This window comes from Notechis scutatus, chromosome 2 (assembly GCF_049901735.1).
Source record: "Notechis scutatus isolate UNSWTSFEM ecotype Mainland chromosome 2, rNotScu1.2, whole genome shotgun sequence".
NCBI classification, from domain to species: Eukaryota; Metazoa; Chordata; class Lepidosauria; order Squamata; family Elapidae; genus Notechis; species Notechis scutatus.
Genome location: NC_142010.1, coordinates 40,865,045 through 40,886,877, shown reverse-complemented (window position 1 = coordinate 40,886,877; position 21,833 = coordinate 40,865,045). Strand labels below are relative to the sequence as shown.

The 21,833-nt window shown below is 36.7% G+C and overlaps 1 protein-coding gene across 5 annotated transcripts in view; it reads right to left on the bottom strand.

Annotated features, from left to right (window-relative positions):
• Positions 1 to 21,833, bottom strand: part of LOC113418127 (contactin-4-like) — a 356,259-nt gene that overhangs the window by 297,900 nt on the left and 36,526 nt on the right. The gene's annotated exons all lie outside the window — the stretch shown is intronic.

Here is a 21,833-nt window from a genome sequence, read left to right as displayed (position 1 = left end):
TGGAGCTATAGAAGAAACCACAGCCCTCAAATCATGTCACTTTTCTTTTTAAAAAATGCATTTGTGAGTTACTGTGAGAATAGAAGAAAGAATATCACATTTAAAAAAAAAAAAAAATTAGATGCTCTTTGGAATTAGCTCTCTACCCCATGCCATGCTCCTGACCTCAAAGCTGCACTATTAAATTCTGGGTCAAGTCACTGATCCAGTAACAATTCTAGAATTAATTGTTAAATCCACTAAATGTTGATCTCTACCTCTTTTATCTTTTGACACCTTTGAATTTGCTAACTGTTCCAGGAAACAAATGTTAACAAGGACAGATGGCAAGTCCCTCCAGGATGACAAATGCCCCTCAGGGTGAGCAATTATGGGTGGCTCTATATCCCTCCCTTTTCACTCTGAGAGCTTGGGCGTCCTCTCCTCATTGCTCATGGTCTGAAGCTACAGAGATAGCCTGAGATTAATCGCTCCACTGTAACTAAAACCTTTCGCATGACAGTTGGCTGTCGGTCCAGTAGACCTCCAGGGCAGCTAGGGGAAAGGTTCAGCAAGGTGGCAAATCACTTGAATTGTTTTAGCTATTTGTCTGGAGATAATGTATTTTCAGCAAAGTATGACTCTATTCTGTAGCCCTGGGTGACTGTGAATACATATTGTCTTGAATATGTGTGTGTGTATATATTTTCCCTGCCTCTTATGGTCTTCACTTCACTTCACTTCACTTCAGCATGCCTGCTCTATTAAATCCATTAGACATTGTTTCAAACATCATAACTGGAGATCCTTTTTAATGCATTAAATTGTGTGCATGATATTTGACGTAAAACATACACATCTTTTAAAATATTTGTGTTAAGAAAGTTTAGATTAACAATAAATAAAACAATCTAATCCTATGTTCTTGTTAGAAATCCATCTTCCTAATGTCCGGTGTTTAAGACAAACAGCATATCTAATAGAAAGTGGCATGATATTATGAGAGGAACTTGCCTGCTTTTATATGTTAACATTGCTCAATCTCTGCTAAAGTTGGGTTCAATGTCCTGACATGTGAAAATATTTCCTATCTTGAGAATTGGAGAAGTTGTTTGAAAAGAACCCAATATATGTCAGTATTCTCCCATCTATAGTAATTAAGCTGACTGAAGATAAGCAGAAAATTGTATATCAATAGAAATGGACATTTTAAATATAATGATTACAATATACTATATTATGAGTTGGATAGATAACTTGTTAAAGACTGCAACTGCCTGCAATTGTCAACTCTTAGTGCAACAGGCATACCAAATTAGTGTGATTAGAGTGTTTAGTACAAATAGTATGATTACTGACTAGTTTAAAAGACCAAAATCCATGCAATTTAATTGAATAGTAAAATCTTTGATTTAGTGGATTTAAATGAACAGTGTGAGTAATGATTAGTGTAAATAATTGACTAGTGATTAGAGTAATTAATTGACCAGGCTGATTGTTGCTTAGAAATACTATCTGACTTGAGAGATTACTACAATAGATTGTTTGATATTGTTTGATGTAATATTGACTATATAGATTACCCTAAATTGTTCATTTAATTAATTCAATCAACGTACTATTTTACCAATATTACCATGCCAAAAAGAAAATCCTACCTCAAACCACAACTCAATGAGAAGACAATCCCCACCAATGAACTACAAGACTCCTGCACCAATGAACTTCAAGACTCCTGCACATGCCTTAAATGCTGCAAAAATCTAATAGATAATAAATACTCCATCAAATGTTCTCTGTGTAAAAATACACCCACCATGACTGCTTGGGATTACCTGAGCAAATGATTCGATACCTAGAATCATCCAATGAGTTTCCATATTTCTGCAAAATATGCATATCCAAACTAGATCTGTCTAAAAGAGATGATACCGCCGAAACCATCAAAACATCCCCAAACATTGAAACCATTGAAACATCCTCAACCATCGAAACCATTAAAACATCCCTCAACACCATATTAGCATCCCTGGACGCCGTAAAAGAAAGAATAACCAACCTTGAAAAAAAGACACAACACAAAAACCTGAACATCAAATAGCCACAAACCACATCTCCACCCAACAACCACAATCCAATCCAAAACCCAATCCACAAATAAACGCAACCCAGACAAATATTGATATCCCAATCCTCATCAGAGAAGCTGTTGAGCGTGAACGGAAACGTCCAAACGCCATCTTATTTGGACTAGAAGACAGCATTGTCAATGATGACATCACAACTGTCCGAAACATCATCAGAGATTACCAAGCATCAACCATCTCCGGCGATGAAATACTTGACATTTCCCGCATTGACCGAGAGCTTAAAAATAGAGACGGCTCTGTGGCCCCACGCTTGTGCAGGATCATTTGCAAAAATGAATCAAGCAAACGTAAACTCATTTACACTATAAACTCACTCGCCAAAACCAACACCAACCACAAAAACCTCCGTTGCCGCCTGACTTAACCATACAGCAACGTGCCCGCTCCCGTGCACTCCGCATCGAACTCAAAACCCGTCTAGACAACGGAGAGAAGGACCTGTACATTGACTACCATGCTGACTGCATCAAAAGTAAGACACGCAACCCAATACCCAACTTTTACCCTCAACCACTACCCTACCTCAACCACCTACCACCACCCACCATCACCCAAAACTACCCACCACCCACCATCACTCAAGACTAGGCACGCACGCCCCAACTACCTCAATCCCAACTGCTCCCGGACTTAAATGCAAACTACTCAATGCAAGAAGCCTCGTGAATAAAATACCTGAATTTCTCATCCTCTTAAATATGGCTAACTTCGACATTATATTTGTCTGTGAAACATGGCTCAATGCATCTCTCCCGACTCCATTACCACAGTAAGAGACTATCATGTTTACCGATCAGATCGTGAAAATCGTCGAGGAGGTGGTGTTGCTATATTCTATAAAAAATCCTTACATCTAAAAATATCCAAGTTACCCAGGAGCTTGCCCTTCCTGAAACCATCATCTGTGAACTATCCTTAAATATCACAATTCGATTCTTACTATGTTACAGAGCACCTGATTATGACATCGAACATGTAAACAAGCTAAATACACTACTAACATGGGCTACATCCTGCCCATACCCTTTTATCTTTCTTGGAGATTTCAATCTACCTCATATTGACTGGACCCTAAATGATTGTACAACTGAAATCATACACACAACCTTCTTCAATGCTATTACAAATCTAGGTCTTGAACAACTAGTAACCAACAACACTAGACTGAACAACTGCCTCGATCTCATCTTCTGCAATAGTTTGAATTTAATTTACCGAATACAAACCAAAGAACCCTTTTCCAGTAGTGATCACAATATGATTGACTTTTGCCTCAACATACGTCCACACAAAAATCACCACAATGATGTCATCCCTAGTTGTAACTTCAAAAAGGCAACTATGATCTTATAGATAACGATCTCTCATCCCTCGATTGGCAATCTCTATTCACTGGATGCAATACTGTTGAAGACCATTACAACATATTTTTACTTGAAGTCAAAAGAGTCATCAAACTATATGTTCCAACAACAACTCCAAAAACAAAACAAAAAAGCAGATTACCCATATCAATAAGGAAACTTCAATCCAAAAGAGATCACTCTGGCGGAAAAACAAATCTGGTCACGTTGCTAATTTCAAAAACCGATATAAAAATTTATGCCACCAGATAAAGACCGAATGCACCAATTACCACATTAAACAAGAGGAAAACCTTCTAAGCACCAATTCCACCCGTGCTTTTTACAATTTTGTAAACAACAAACTAAAAGACTCAAGGTCCATCCCTCCCTTGATAGGACCTGATGGTAAAGACTGCAGCGACGACACCATTAAAGCCAACATCTTTAACACATTCTTCGGCTCAGTGTTTGTAAACAGTAATGGATCATGCCCAATGTTTCCTAGCCGTACCACAGACAACAATAATGATCTAATACATATCGATTTTACAGTAGACAACGTTGAAAAAGCACTACGCAACCTAAAACCATCTCTATCTATTGGACCGGATGGAATATGTGCCTACTTCTTAAGAAAACTATCCGCTGCCATAGCCAAACCTCTAAGCATAATCTTTGAAAGATCTTTCAGAACCAGCTCCTTGCCCAACCTATGGTTACAAGCCACAGTCATTCCCATCTTCAAAAAGGGAGACCCAAGCCTAGTTGAAAATTACAGACCAATCTCCTTATGCTGCGTCACCTGTAAAGTCATGGAATCAATTATTAACCAATCCATCATCCTCCATTTAGAGACCAACAACCTACTCTCCAATAAACAATTTGGTTTCAGAAAAAAACTATCCTGTAATCTGCAACTCTTACACTGCAAAAACATATGGACTACTCAACTCGACCAGGGCAAAGCAATAGACGCAATCTACATAGACTTCTGCAAAGCCTTTGATTCAGTGGTACACGACAAACTACTCCTAAAAATAAAATCTTATGGTATCTCTGGACAACTGAATAACTGGATAGAAGCATTCCTGTCAAACAGACAACAAATGGTCAAAATTGGGAACGCCCTATCAAATCCAGTACCTGTCAATAGTGGTGTTCCCCAAGGCAGTGTTCTAGGACCAACTCTCTTCATAATCTACATAAACGACCTTTGTGATCATATCAAGAGCAATTGCGTTCTCTTCGCTGATGATGTAAAGCTATTCAATACCACAGACAATACTACTACCCTTCAAAAAGATCTAGACTATGTATCTGAATGGTCTAACATATGGCAACTCCAAATCTCAACAAATAAATGCTCTGTCTTACATATTGGTAAAAAAAATCAGAAAATAAAATACAAGCTGAATAGTCAAGATCTTGTTGATGACCCAAGCTCTGTAAAGGACCTGGGAATACTCACCTCTAATGATCTAAGTGCTAGAGCTCACTGCAACTACATAGCCAAAAAGGCATTAAGAGTTGTTAACCTAATCCTACGTTGCTTTTTCTCTGGTAATATCTCACTACTAACCAGAGCATACAAAACATTTGCTAGACCAATACTCGAATACAGTTCATCAGTCTGGAATCCTTATCACGTATGTGATATTAACACAATTGAGAAAGTCCAGAAGTATTTCACAAGAAGAGTTCTCCACTCTTCTACCCGTTATAGAATACCTTACGCCACCAGACTCGAAATTCTAAAACTAGAAAACCTCGAATTCGCCGTCTTCGGTCCGACTTAAGCATGGTATATAAAATCATACATTGCAATGTCCTACCTGTCAATGAATACTTCAGCTTTAACCATAACAACACAAGAGCACACAACAGATACAAACTCAAAGTAAACCGCACCAAACTTGATTGCAGGAAATACGACTTCAGCAATAGAGTGGTCAATGTCTGGAATACTCTACCCGACTCTGTAGTCTCTTCCCAAACCCCAAAAACTTTAACCTTAGACTGTCTACTATTGACCTCACCCCTTTCCTAAGAGGTCTGTAGGGGGCTGCATAAAGCGCACCAACGTGCCTACCGTCCCTGTCCTATTGTTTCTCTTATTCTTTTATTTTTCTTATATGTACCCATTTCATATATTCACAACTATGTATACACTTGTACTTATTATCTTGTAAACAATTGACAAATCAAATAAATAAATAAATAAATAAAACAAATGGCATCAAAATTTTAGGGCTATATGCATTACTTGTATAAATGAACATTTTTAGTGCAGAAATTGCAACTGTAGGAATAAATATGACCCCATCAAAAAAAATTCCCACTCAAAGCATCTGTCTTTGTCCAAAGACAATATTTTGTGAGATATCTGTCATGATCACAGCAGGAAGGAAGAGTTGAACTTCCATTTCTCCGCTTCCGCAGCTGAAAAGCCACAATTCTGTTATTACTTACATGTTTCAAAAGTGCAATTATCATCACAAATGTCATTGAACTACTGTAGGAATAGTCCTAACTGTAATAATATACTGTATGTTATATGACACAAGCTATTATGAGTCCGACAGAATCTCTTTGACAGCTATTATCACCACAGGATCCAGTGATATAGGAATTTAAGTCAATCCCATTGCTGAACGAGATTATTATCAAAGAATCATGTAACATTACATCAGGAGTTAAACTTTTAAAAGATGGAACACAGGTTTTCATGTCTTCTTGAAAACAATACCTGACATATGTATCTCTAAAAAAGAAGCTTCCTTGGTGTACAAGAAATGTGAGATTCCGAAACATTGTCGCTGATGTTGGTAGAACAGTAATCCTTTGTTATTTAATATTAATTTTTATTCCCACAACTAAATCTTGATTTTAGCAATGTTTCCTATATATTCCATGGTGAGTGGACACCTTTCTGGATTTTGACAGCTTTGTAAGCAGAATCACCACTGGATGCTGGATCTGAGTCAGTGTAATCTCTCCAGAATGAAGGGAAAATTATTGATACTCCAGACAGCCTCTCCTTATTAGTAGACCATGGACAGTGTTATTTTTATAGATGGTTTATGAATGGAGTGGCTGAGAGTAAAGGTTTACATTTTCCAAGCTCCAGCCTTTACAAATACAACACTTGACTAAGTCTTATATCTTAGCTAATTTTGGATTATTTTATTAGTCACATCTTGGAGAGATTAAGACACTTAGACTAGAACAGTACTACTGCATTCATCCAGTGAATTTCCCTCTCTTTAAAAGATGGTGTAATATTTGATTTTGAAGGATTCAACAATATAAAAAATTTTGGACTATGAAGCAAAAGGGTACTTAGTATATGGAAATCAAGTCTTATTATCTGCAAACAGTTGGGGATAGCCTAACTGGGTTTTAAGACCAGATTTCATTTTTTGCTGAATTCTCCTTACCATGACTGAAAAAACTGTGAACAATTATACAAGCCAGTTTCAGGCTTATGCAACTGGAGAGGCCCAATCCAGGCTTCTACTAAGAAAACAATTGTGAATTACTGCATTCAGTCACTGAACTGCTTTCACATCACTCCTGAGTTTTTGGATTTACCATTTTTGGATTTACCATTAGTGGGAAAATTGACAGTAAAATGCTCAACACATGTACAGTATAGTGTGTGTGTGTGTGTGTGTGTGTGTGTGTATTAGTAATGTGTACAGTTCAACAATTAAAAGTTGCAATTGTGGCCTCTTAAAAGACATTATTTTTTCTAATTAAAGCTCTTCTCTGTAACAATTTAGCTCCTCTCAGTTGGCTGTTTAACAAGCTTCTTTTTGTCCTACCCATGGAAAAAAAATCATTTCATTACTAAACCAAAATTACTTTTTTTTTAAATTACATATACACAGAAAATTGAAATTAAGGTTCAGCTCCTAGAAATTGGGAGGACACAGAACTTCAATTCAAAGGAAAAATACATATAGCCTACAGTCCCAATCTTGATACTGTTTGCCATGTATCAAGTCTTAGACATATTTAATATAGTTACTTAATAAAGTTATTTACAGTATCTATAAAAAGCAAAATGTGGTTTGGAACAGAGGTGGTATTCAGCAGGTTCTGACCAGTTCTGGAGAACCAATAGCGGAATTTTTGAGTAGTTCAGAGAACTGGCAAATACCACCTCTGCCTATAGATTTTATAGTATCCTTCCTCTGCCAAGCCCATCAAGCCACGCCCACAGAACCGGTAGTAAAAAAATTTGAATCACACCACTGGTTTGGAATATATGTTGTTGCACATAAAGATACTTCTCAGGAACACCTTAAGGCAACTGCTTATTTCTCTGGGGTTTCTACAGCAGGTGACTGATCCCTGGATAGCCAGTGTGTTTAAAGTGTTGGCCTAGGAACCAGGAGACTGTGAGTTCTAGTCCTACTTTAAGGATGAAAGCCACTGGGTGACTTTATGGCAGGCACTCTCTCTTAGCGCAATTCATCTCACAAGTTGTTGTGGGGAAAATAGGAGAAAAAAAGAGTATTAGGTATGTTCACTGCCTTGAGTTATTTATAAAAATAATAAAGATTAGATGTAAATAAATAAATGCTTGATTTAAGGTATTTCTGACAATATCTCAATGGCTATGCGTGCCCTGAATCATATTTTTTCTATGAATCAAGAGCTCCTCACCCATTATTTTTAAAGTACAACTTATACCAGATTGTTTCCTTTACATTTCTTTTAGAAAGATGCTCATTCTTTTCAAGTAAAAAATACTGCTATTGCCAGTACACTTGTTACAATTTTAGTAGACATTACACTTTTGTTTTAATTTAATTTTACTTAAATAATTTCCAGACAGCCACCAATAACCAATGCATGGTTTTCTTTTCAGATTTTCATAACTTAAGAATCCCAAAGCACACTACCTAGCTGTAGTGACTATGAACAATGCCAAAGACAGGGATTAAAACTTTCTAAATCTGGGAAGTCAACGTCTTTATACTTACAGATCATTTGAAGAGCTGAAAAAGGATCTAAATACAATCTGAATCTAAAGCTGCTCTCATGCTTGTGCCGATAGTTTTCTAACCTTTTGGCAATTCCATTCAGCTGTAACAAATTGTTTTGAAAGGCACCTTTGTCTATAATTGGATTTTGATCAGGAAAGTTGACTCTAAGAACTTGAAGCGTAAGACACAGAAAGAAGCAACATGGGTAATTCTATTTTTCCAGTTATAAAGAGAAGCAAAGCAGTTTGTCATGGAGATCTGTGCATATATAGTCTAGAGCTTGCCCTGTCCATTTCTGCTATCATTCCATAAGTTATGCTTAGAGTCACATCTAAAGAATTGAAAATGAGAATATGTTTCTTAGCAGCTGTTACGTGTCTACTTTGTTTTCCTTTGGAGGTCACTGATGTACTAATTCTACTAAATGCAAAATAAAGAAGCATTTAATGAAGTATGCTTTGGATGGCAGAGAATAAAGAATACATTAACCATCTAACTAGAAGACAAGCAAAAGATCAGCCTAAATAAAACTAATAATGTTTCTCATGTTAACGTTGAAATGTTCTACACACTTTTCTAAGGAATAATTAAGTGGTTCTATTTCTGTTATTATAAGCTTACAGAAAACTAAATCCCAGTGATAACAATGAAATTTTCTTCCATGAAAATTAAAGAATAATTAAATAATGTCATCTCCCAATGGTTTGCAAAGAATTTTAGCCCAAGAGGATTAGGAGAAAGAGAGAAGCATTTCAATTTGTTCAATCAGATGTTTATTGAAGATTAAGCTGAAAAAAAAATCATGTGAGTTTTTGGACTGCCATGACATTAAGAAATGTGTGCCATCTGTTTTCTGTAAGAACCATCAGAAGGGCAGTGTCAGCCTTCCCCATTACTGCAGATCAACTGAAGCCAATTTCTAATCCCAGGATCCTGCTTCTCTCCATCTTTCATTCTGCTGACTGTTCAGCCAAATTCTGTAAGACAGAACATAGTCTCTGGAACGAGATAATTTGCTGAATCTCCTCTCAACCTCTACACTAGCTTTTCTCTAGTATTCCATAGACATGCACTAAGGTCTCTTGAGAAATTGCTGCTGGTTCTACCAGAGATCATGTTTGGGAGATACAAACTTTATATTTTGGAGGTCTTTTTGCACTTCACAATGTTAGCACAGTGGTGGGACATTTTACAAGCCATAACGTAAAATTTGTAAAATATGGATTGTACAGGCCAGAAGTTAATTCTATGGTGACTTTTTATTTTTGTGTGACTTTTTTATACAGGAATTGTCTGACCCCCTAAACATTATTTCAAAAGCAACTCCAGGGTAAACAGGTTGAAAAAGGCTCCTCTAGAGTAGTCTGGATAGCACTGAGATCAGATTTCAGAATACATATGCGGAGACTTATAAAACCAAAAAATGATAAATTAACAATATTGGCAGTCTGCAACAGTTTAAATTTATCATTGTGATACCTACCTATAGATATTAGGGTTCTGAAGACTGCCAATTCATTGCAACTACTACACTAATATCAGTGGATTTCAACTTAGTTTGCATTTGCTTTACAAACATGCCACAAACAGGGTTTTAATTAAATGCTGATCACCACCCATTTCCTGAATCTTGTGATATGCCTAGGGTAGACAAGAGATAGTGAAGTAGCCCTCTCAAAATCTTGATCACTGTGATTGCTCTCAGAATAGAGCCAGTAAACTCTAGAACAGGAGTTTGAAAGAGGATTTCTCCTCTGATCATTTCTTTCACATTAAAAGAAAAAAAAAAAAGTGGTTAAAAAAAACAGACAAGGGGCTGTTAAGAAAATTACCGGGTCCTGCTGCACGTGGCTGCCGGTGCTGCTGCCGCAATGTAGGTCTCGGGGTATGGATGGCCTGGTTGCGGGGGCCCTGAGGTAAGCCAATGTGGGGCTTGTGGGGCAGCTCCACCACCACCCCGCCTCATGGAGGCGGCACCATGAGCAACCAGATTGAATGGGCCGGCTGTGCAGGCTCTTAAGAAGGGATTATTTTGGGGATAAGGCTTATATTAGGCACATACGTAAAAACATGCTAGGCCTTATTTTTAGAATGTCTTCTTTTCGGGGGAAACAGAGTAGGAGCTGATGGTCCTAACCTTGTTTATTTTCCAAGAAAGTTAGGAGCCATGTAGGGCAAGGTCATTTCAGATATGCTGAAATGGCAGGTAGTTGGAAGAGCAGCAACATTTGTCGTCAGAAATTTTGATATATTGTTTTAAATCTAAAGGAAAACAGACCCAACATTTTCCTGCCATGTTGGGTGCTCTGATCTATAAGATGATAAGAAATGGGAACAAAGCACATGCAAGGATTTCAAGCTGACATGGCATTTATTCCCTTGTGTAAACTTTCTGCATCTCTGACCTTAAAACATCCATTTCCAAAGGTTTTTATGAACAATTACACTTATTATGTAAACCACACGTGGTACAATATGGAGGCACCTTTCTTTTTAAAATAGCCAAAATAAACATTTTATAGAGAATCATAAAGGATAAATATATATGGATGTGTACAGCAATCACATTAGCAGCATTTGAGATTCAATGTTTTATGCTGCCAATTCTTTATTCAATTGACATCTCCCCTTTCCATTAATGGATGGTGTTCAAAGGAGAAGGAACTCTTCTTTAGCTCAGCAAAGCTAAAAATATAAAAAGTTATATTAAAAAAATTCTTTCCTTTTTCTATTTCTAAAAATAACCAGCAAGTGGTTTTTCTCACATGTAGAAAAGAAGACAAAATGTGTAATCAAAGTATAACACAAGTTGTAGTGCAACTAGTCTTATTAGGAAATGTCTAATAAGACATAAGGGAAGAAGAGATATTTTAGTTGCTGTTGTCTCTAGTACCTGCTAACACAACAGTTAGCAAAATCCCTGTCCAGCACTGCTCTAAATACTGAGGAAAAACAGACATTTGAACTTGACAGGTACTCATTGCTGAATCTCCCTTCTTCACCAGCACTTTGCTGGAAATGATTTTAAAGAGGATGCGTGAAATAAAGAGACTGTCTTTGGGTTTTAGAATTGGTTGGGAGAAAGAAAACCATGTATGCCACACAACTAAGTAAGCTAATAACTTACCAACCAAAATTTATTTTATTTATTTTATTTTTTTATTTATTTTAATTGGTTTGTCAATTGCTTACAAGATAATAAGTATAAGTAAAAACATAGTTATGAATACATGGATACAAATAAGAAAAATAAAAGAAACAATAGGACAGGGACGGTAAGCACGTTGGTGTGCTTCTGCGTGCCCCCTACAGACCTCTTAGGAAAGGGGTGAGGTCAATAGTAGACAGTCTAAGGTTAAAGTTTTTGGGGTTTGGGGAAGAAACCAGAGGCAGGTAGAGTATTCCAGACATTGACTACTCTGTTGCTGAAATCATATTTCCTGCAATCAAGTTTGGTGCGATTAACACTTGAGCTTGTATCTATTGTTTGCTCTTGTATTGTTATGGTTGAAGCTGAAGTATTCATTGACCGGTAGGATATTGCAATGTATGATTTTATATACTATACTTAGATCGGACCAAAGGCGGTGTAGTTCTAGGTTTTCTAGGTCTAGAATTTCAAGTCTGGTGGCATAAGGTATTCTGCAACGAGTAGAGGAGTGTAGAACTCTTCTTGTGAAATATTTCTGGACTTTCTCAATTATGTTAATATCAGATACGTAATGTGGGTTCCAGACTGATGAGCTGTATTCGAGTATTGGTTTAGCAAATGTTTTTTATGCTCTAGTTAGTAGTGTGATATTACCAGAGAAAAAGCTACGTAAGATTAGGTTAACAACTCTTAATGCCTTTTAGGCTATGTAGTTACAGTGGGCTCTAGCACTTAGATCATTAGAGATGAGTACTCCAAGGTCCTTGACAGAGTTTGGATCATCAACAAGGTCTTGACTATTCAGCTAGTATTTTATTTTGTGATTATTTTTTTTGCCAATATGTAAGACAGAGCATTTATTTGTTGAGATTTGAAGTTGCCATTTGTTTGACCATTCTGATACATAGTTGAGGTCTTTTTGAAGGGTAACAGTATTGTCTGTGGTGTTGAATAGCTTTACATAGTCAGCGAAGAGAATGCAGTTGCTCTTAATATGATCACAGAGGTCATTAATTATTAATTAGTTATTAAGCTAATAACTTACCAAAAAGTTATGATTACAAATGCACAGTACTTTAAAAATCAAAATGGTACCAATCCTTACAGACTATGTCTGAAGGAAAGATCAGGTCTGAGATTCTTGCCTAGCAGTAGGGAAGACACTGGATGAAATTCAAAGAGGCTTCCCCCCACCGATGGATGAAATTACTTCTGTTAGCAGAACTAGTAAGAGAATATCTGCTTCTCTCTCCTGACCACTCTCAAATATCTGCTACACAGATTGGAATAATTTCAGGAAGTAGGAGAAAGGAGAAGGAGTCCTACTATTTTACCTGGATTTCTTATAAAATGCTGCATTTCATCCACTAAGAATGAAATCTTTTTTTCACTACTTAATTTGATTTGTTCCATGTAGTTCTGGTTATATGGCAATTAAAAAGAAAGCAAAGAACTAATATCACCCTTATCTATTTAATCCTGACCATTTAAATCCATCTTAAATCCCCGATGACTGTATCCTCACATGAAACCAAGAATGAAGCCATAATTTAGTCTTCTGTTATTCCACTGAGTTCGTTGAAAAGCAGAAGGTGTATTATGTATTTTCTAGGGAAATTAAAAATGTGTTCTTAATGAAAAGCTGTAGTAATATTACAAAGTAATCTTTAAAAGGGTAATAGATTCACATTTTCAGTTTGAACTATACTCTCTAAAAGGTAAGTATTTGCAGAGTTTTTATGACACATGTACATATTATATCAAAAAAGAATGTATCCTTATTGTACTATAATTAGTTCTTCATCTTTTATAAAAAATAATTGACTTTAAGTCAACCCTAGAGAAAGTATTCTAAGAGATTTGACAGATTAAAATTTCATTAAAAATGCCATTTCAAAAATTACATTCACATTTCTTTTGAAAGGAGAGGAAAGGAAAAAGAACACACAAGAGATAGAGCACTCTGGAATCAACCTGGAGTCACTTTCATTGTCATGAAATAGCTTACTATCTTATTCCAAGTTACATTTAATCAAAATTATACACAAAGAAAGTGTCCGAGATGCTAAATATTGCACAGCATATTTATACATAAACAGCTTCCTTTATTAAGTTCTGTAGGCTGTGCAAAGAGGAAGACATTTAAATGGAGAAAATATATACGATAAGCATTTGTTACAAGATGTTTGTGCAACATAGTAGGGAGAGAAAGGAAGAAACAAGGTACAAGACCACTACTTGGCACACCCTGCCATACATCAAAAACATTTCGGAAGCAGTAGAATGCAACTTCTGAGATCTGCAGGTAGACATCACACACTGCCCAGAAACTGTCATATGAGGACAAATTATGCATTATAAAGATTGCTCGGAGCTGAAATATATTTCCAATGTAATCTACTAGATTCCCTGCATGGATTCCTCCAGTGACTATGTAGAACCGATGGGGAGGAAGTAACCATTGGATTGCAAGAACACAAGCAAGTGGTCAGACAAGGAGACCAAAACTCATTGGTAGACACACATTGCAAAGAAAAAGGGCATAAATTCAATTTTGCAGGTACTAAGATTATTGGATGAGCAGATACAAACATAGTCAGGGAAGTGATTAAAGCCTGGATAGGAGGCCCCTCATCAATCAGCAAGAGTACTGATTTACCACTATTTTAGGAGGCTTGACAGCACAAGGAAACAACAGCCAATGACTCAGGGGTGGGCTGCTGGGGGCTTGCAGGGGCTCAGGAAAGCCTTTAGTTAAGACTCTGCAGGTCTCAAAGAGCCCTCAATAACCTCAGAAAGACAAGCAGAAAGGGAAAGCTCTTAATAGGCTTAATTGAATTCTGGATATTCAACCAAGAGCATTTCACACCTGGTAAAAATGTTGCTAGCTAGATAAACCATTCACTCAGTGCTTTCGAGGGACAGCCGTTGAGAAAATCAGACAACATAACCACTAGGGGATTAATTCCCAAATAATTAGAATCACTTAACTCACCAGAAACTCCACTAAGACTCTAAGATCCCTCTCACAACCACCATTACACCTGGTTTCACCCAGTCTTTTATTTAAGTATTAAATGCATGAAATAATAAACACATTTTTTGTATATATCTTTTTTTAGGTAATTAGGGCAAAGAAGTGATGTAGAGTTGGCCACACCCATCCAGTCACATGACCATCCAGCCAGTCATTAGGGCAGAGAGTTCCTTGCTAAAAAATTTGAAGCCCACCCCTGCTTTAATAGCTGGCCATCAACATCCCAATCAACAACTAAAAAGGGATACACAAGGCACCATATAAATATCACAGAGAATAACCCAAAGAACACACTCTGGTAGAGAGAAGTTCCCTGAGGATGGGCTGCATCATGGGTTCGAAAGCTTGGAAGACTAATCCTCTGGTCCTGCTGACCTACCCAGAATGGATTTTGCAACATTATCCTGGGAAATATATATATTTGCCTTCATTCATGAAAATATCTACTAAATTATTGGTCATCTTGTTCATTCCAGAATATGATTTCACTTTATTGTGACCCCACATTTAAGAGACACCAGCCAAAACTCATTTCCCACTCAGTTTGGATGTCATATTCTTTATTTTTAAGTATGGGAATTTTTCCTCTCATTGCAGGACATTTCTTAGCTGAATTTCAGTTGTCATGAAATTCAGTCCTAAGCTAGAAACAATGAGATCCTAGAAAAGATCCTGCAATGCATATATTTCCAATATCTCTTCCAAGTTCTTTATTGACAAAACTGACAACAAACTGGCAATTTAAAAATTAATTTTTCTTTTGTATATAACTACTATACTATTTTGTTATGGTTATTTATAGATTGCTCAGATCTGATTCCAAAAGTATTTAATTACAATTCTCATTAGTCTTACTCAACATGAATCTGCTTGGAGGATGATTGGAGTAATATTTCAAAACTTCCAGAGGGCAATAAATTGGGAAAAACCCCTTCATGTTTGACTAAGTTCTGTCACTAATATAGATACATCTCAGATGTTTTCCTGGCATGATACAGAAGTGGTTTATTTTTCTAGAACAGGAGAGATCAACTGTCCTGCAGACAAGTACTTTGTTCTATTTATCCCCAAATATACTCCCCCCCCTTTAAAGATGCAACAAGTGGAACTAATTGAATATAAGTATTAATATTAGATTCTGATTCATACTTTAGACAAGGATGCTTTCATTTTACATCAGGTATTCCAAAATATTATATTTTTCTGTCAGCTACATCGTAAAGGTACTTCTTGGTTAGGTGCAAGCAACCAGATTCACACACAAGGGGTTCAAGTTGACTACTTTATTGAATTCTTCCTATAATACAAGAATCTTTTCAGTCTGCCTGACTTCTCTTGGGAACAATCAGAAAAGGTATCATGGAACTCAGTGGGGAAGGTCAGCCATAGGTCTTTTGTGGTTATGCAAAGATTCAAGGTTAACTCAGAGTGGTATTCAGCAGGTTCTGACCAGTTCGGGAGAACCGGCAGCGGAAATTTTGAGTAGTTCTGAGAACTGGACATTTTACAGTATCCTTCCCCTGCCATGCCCACCAAGCCACACCCACAGAACCGGTAGTAAAAAAAATTGAATCCCACCACTGGGCTAACTCCCTGCTTGATCTCTTTTCCTTGCCTGGCTAGTAGTTTCTATTTGTTCGGTATCACTAATTCTATTGAAAGCAATGTTCAATCTCTAGCCTGTGTACAATCAGATACAAAAGCTTGGATGTACTCCACAATAGCACCTAAAAATGTCCCCATTCTGCTCCCCTACTGCTTTTTCTGTTCCATGACTCTATTTTTTTTTAAAAAATATTCTCTTTCCTTGTAACTTCTTGATCAAGTTTCTTCTGCCTGCTGTCATGACTGTTATTACTGTGTTTTTCTTTCTTCTTACCTTATGCATAATGCCTTCTATCCAGTTTCTCAACAAATCCAATCTTTTCTAATCTCCACTGCACCTGCGTTGGTCTTTCATCTCTGTTCTGCAACTATAGTTTCTCTCTCTTGCCTTCCTCTCCCTGCTTATCTGTTGTCAGGTTTTCCAAACCTGCCTTTATTTTTCTTCTCCACTCTGTTATATTTTTATGACTTCTTGTTTGCTACTGGGTCCAAGTAGTTTCATCTCATGAGCCATGGACAGAATGGAGTGTAATTGCTATTATTATTATTCTGTTATCCTGATCAAACAACCAGCAGTTTCTAGACTGATATGTCAGGCAATGCATGGTGTACCATGAATATGCTTGACGTAAAACTGGACTTTGTTGCATTTATGGCATACTGGCTAAAATATGATATAACTATCTTTAAGTTTAGTAGGGAATACTGCTTATGGTTTAAGGATGATTAAGGTTAGATGGTTTGAGTCAAGTCAATGGCTAATGGTACAGATGAGATCAACATAAATCTAAATTAATGACTGATCTGTTTTTTTCTGATGAAAGAAAATAAAAGTGAAAGAAGAAAACATGAAAAAAGAATGAATCTGTTTTTTTCTGATGAATATATAAAGGAAAGATCAAGTCCTATACAAAAGCTAATGAGACCACAAATTCATATCCCAGCAGGAAAAATGGACATTAGTTAAGAATATGGAAGCTGCTTGGAAAGAAGACAAATGATTGAGTTATACTGTGAATATGATGAAGCAAAAAATAGCTTTGGATGAAGAAGAAAATTATATACTGTAATAGAATGTCCATTGTGCATATTCAAAGCAAAAAAATGAGCAATTTTTTTTAAAGAAACTCACTATTTTTACTTCTTCTTATCAGCTTTCTTTATACACCATCCTGGAAAACTTCAAAGTTCTTATAAAGGAAAAGCTATTTTCCCATTGGAAATGGGAAACTGTTTCCATTTAAAAAAAAAAAATATCTCTCAGCTTTATTCCTTTTCAGATTTTTTTCCATTACAGAAACTAAAAAACAAACAGTGGTAATAAAAAACATAATAATAAGACAGACTGCCTTGTTTCCTTTGAAAGACTGTTAGTGATGAAATTATCTAAAAAGCTCTCGCCGAACAACACAAAAGAAAACTTTACATTCCATACCAGATTCCTTTCATCTACAAAACTGGTATTAAAACACAGGCTGTGCATCAAGTAGCATCCAGAAGTTCTTCAAATTATAATACAGGACATGGTAATAAAACCAACTACAAAGCGATGATTTTTTAATATACTGTATATAAATAATTTGAAATTATTTTAAAACCTAGGAAAGCTTCCCTTGTTCAAGTCAGTCTGAATTTCCAGTATGTTGGCAGCTGCCAAAAGCAAAAGCATATTGCAGTTGTTTCCAACACTTGTCAAGCTGAGAATATCCTTTCAGATTTCATAAAGAAGTCCAGATCCTCTATTTATTTCTAGAGACATCTATTGCAATAACTTCTAATATTATAATACAACCAACTACTCAAAGAAAATTGACAAGTTTAGGGCGGAACTGGCAGCTTTTACAGGATATCCCACTGATCATGCAGTCTCACATTAAGTAACTTAAGTAAATAATGCAATAAATTTAAATTCATTTTTTTTAAAGTCAAAGATTAAATCTTCCCCTTATTTTCCTGACATTCCTTTTTGAATCAAGTCTCGATCACATGGAATGTCATTCTATAGCTCTGGAATAAAGGTGGAGTGGGAAACAACTACTGCTCCACAGTTGTAAAATAGCTGGGGTTGGAAAGAAGGTTACAAAAAGCAACCCAGAATATGGTAAATTTGACTTTGTATTACTAGGAAGAAAAAAATGTTTGTGGTTACTAAGTAGGACATTTAAGGAGAATGTGTCTCTTATTGTTCTCCACAGTTTCAATAAAACATCTGAAGAATGGCAAATGGAATATCAACTGCAATCAAGCAGAATCACACAAATACAGGTAGTCCTTGACTTCCAACAGTTCATTTACTGGCTATTTGAATTACAACCACACTGTTGTAACAGTGTGACTATTTTGTAAAGTGTTATAAAGTGTGACTAGTTTTCACACTTACGACCATTACAATATCCCCAAGGACATCTGTTATGGCCCTTCAGAGCCTGGGTCCGAGGAGGAGGACAAGACGGAGTTAGGGCCAATGGAGGAATGACCAGAGGAGGAGGAGGAGGCAGTCCCAGGTCCCTCAGGCCTGGGAAAGGTCACCAGCAAAGGAGAGAGGGCACAGGACGACCAAGCAAGTGGGGAGGAGAGGGCAGGCAGTAGAGTGAAGGAGCTCTGGCACCAAGCAATTACTTCCCCCTGATCACCGATCATGAAGAATGGAGAAGATGTGGGATCAGACAGGGCGACTTGATGACTTGGGAGGAGGACGCCATGGCCCTCTTCACAAGGGTAATCTGGAGAATGAAATTTAAAGAGATGCCATTGGAAGGGGCACTTGTCAGGAACAAACATTGCCTTTTTCCAGACTTATGTGTTGTTACTGATGTCTGGATACTTTGCTGTGCCTTGCCCTGCTTGCCTTGGCTGCCTTGCTCTGCTTGCCTGGCCTGGCTATATGCAAGTTCACAGCAACACAGTTCTACTCCAGATGGTACTACAGTCCCTGGGAACTCTTCCTGTGATGAAGATTCCATGGAACCAAATTCCCTGAACTGTGGCTGTTCTCAGAACTGTTTTCTGGACTAATAGCACCAGGAACTATGTTTAGAATGGGCTCTGGACTTGCAGTGAATGGTGGGACTTCTGGGGAAAGTTGGAGCAATAAAAGGAAGCTAAGCCTTCTTTCCTGCTGTGTTGCTTCCATGGGTCATCACATCAGGTGATCAAAATGACTGCAATGTTCCAAGGTCATGTGATCCCTTTTTCCAACCTTCTGACAAGCAAAGTCAATGGGGAAGCCATATTCACTTAACAACTGTGCTACCAAATGAACACCTTCAGTGATTCACTTAACAAATGTGGCAAGATGGGGCAAAATTCACTCAAGAAATGTCTCACTTAGCAACAGAAATTTTGGGCTCAACTGTGATCGTAAGTATATTAATGAACTCTATAAAGAATATTAAAGGAACAGTACTATTGTACTTGTCTTGATCCCATGACACAATGAGGCTATCAACCAGTACATACAGATGCATACATATAGATCTGCTTCTCACAGCTCTCCTAATTTGTGTGATTTAAATTCAGATTCTCATGGTATGTAAAGTGATTTGACTTCTTAAAGGAAAAGTGACATGTATCTAACAAATGAAAAGAATGAAGGAAAACTTTGTATTTTATCAAAGACTGAAGGTTCTGCTAGAAGCTTAGTTCTTTATTAATCCTCAGATGCCATTAAGGTTTTACTTGCCTTACACAAAAAGATATTCACCCTTAATTTTTCAAACTAATGGCACTTAGAAATCTGTGTATTTCCTCTTACTGAGAAAATAAGCTTTCCAGAGCAGTGGAGATTAAAAGTAAATTGTTGGAATTTATCTCCCAGCATCCTTTGGCCTATCTATTGTGCAATGTTTATTCTGCAGAATAATTTTTGCAACATCAACATTAATCCAGATTTTGGTGGACAAATGTTGGTTCAACACAGACCACTGTTTTGTCATCGAACAAAAAACATACCATTAATATAACTGTGAAACCATTCAGTATCAACAGCACTATTTGACTCAGTGGTTTCTCCTTTGCACAAGCACTGAGTTATTCAGTACAAATGTATAATTTAATGCACAAACCTACTAAGTTTTTTTCCCCACAAAAAATAAGTGATATAAGATTTGGAAAAATAGGCCTATTTCATCAGCAATTGCAGTTTTTCTTTCTCCAGTGAATGAAGTCAATTATTACAACTGTAGCAGGAAACTAGATTTGAAAAGAAAACAAAAGTAATATATGCACTTGTTTTCTACTTTTTGAATTCTCTAGATGAGCCATATCATCCCCAAATTGATAGCAATTAGGCATTAATAGAATTCTTTCTCTCCTACACATTAAGCAGAGAGTTATAAGTATTACTCTATGCTTCCACAGTAAATCAAATGGACACATTAACTGAAATATAAAGTCAAGTGAACATTTATATAATGAGCTTGCCCTTCTTACTTACAATTTTTGCATTTTATTACCTTACAACTCAGAAAGTATTGGAAAGAAAACGAAATACTTTTTTCTTTCAGAGCTTTTCAAACATTGCAGAACTACAATCATTAACATGTATTTGTCCCATGAATACAACTAACTTGGTGGAGATGGGCAGCCATAGAAATTACATAAATTAATAATAACTTACTTGGTTTAAAAGTAAAGGTAAAAGTTTTCCCTATCCAGTTGTGTCCAGCTGTAGGGGGAGGTATTCATCTCCGCTTCTTAGGCAATTGTCTGAAGATGCTTCTAAGGTCATGATGCTATATGCCAAGTTGCACAGAACGTTATTACCTTCCTACCGAAGTGGTACTTATTTATGTATTTGCATTTGTATGCTTTTTAACTGGTAGGTAGGTAGAATACTGGGAGTAGGGTAGGGCTATTTATTTAGAAATATCTACCACTATCTAGAATTGAACTCTCAACATTCCAAGTAGGAGGTCACTGTCTTTACCACTAGGCTACCACACCACTCATAAAACATTAAAACAATAGAGACATTAAATTTAAATTAAAAAGAATAAAATTGATCAAGATGAAGAGCAAGGTAGCAAAATGTGCATGGGATGGAGGAGTGGTTTTATTTAATATTTCTAAAAGTAATTATTATAGTAAATAATTGATGTAAATTAATATCCCACATTGTTAATTGGTATACCACAATTCTCAAATGTTGTGGTGCCACAACAGCCCACAGTGGGCTTGCCCAAACAAAAGGGCAGGAAAACATCAGAAGTTCTTTGGAAAATGCCAAGATCAAATTTTGAGAGTATTCCTGCTTTATCTGAATAAACTTGCAATCTAAGTTGGAGTCAAAGCACTTGAAAACTTGCACTGTCCTTCAGTTTTGTCCCACTTCCTACAAAGTTTCTCAGCTGCAGAAAGCAACTTCAGAATCTTGGATAAAGATACAGCTACTTTAAAAAGCTAGAGAGAAGAGCTACTAAAATGTATAGTCTGCCTGAAGTATATTTTGTAATTTGAATCCAGATTGATATACCACATTAGGAATTGATTTCATCTGAGATACTCGGCACAAAACAAAACACAATAAGCAGAAATGTGCTTATGATGCATAACTGCCCATAAACACGTTAA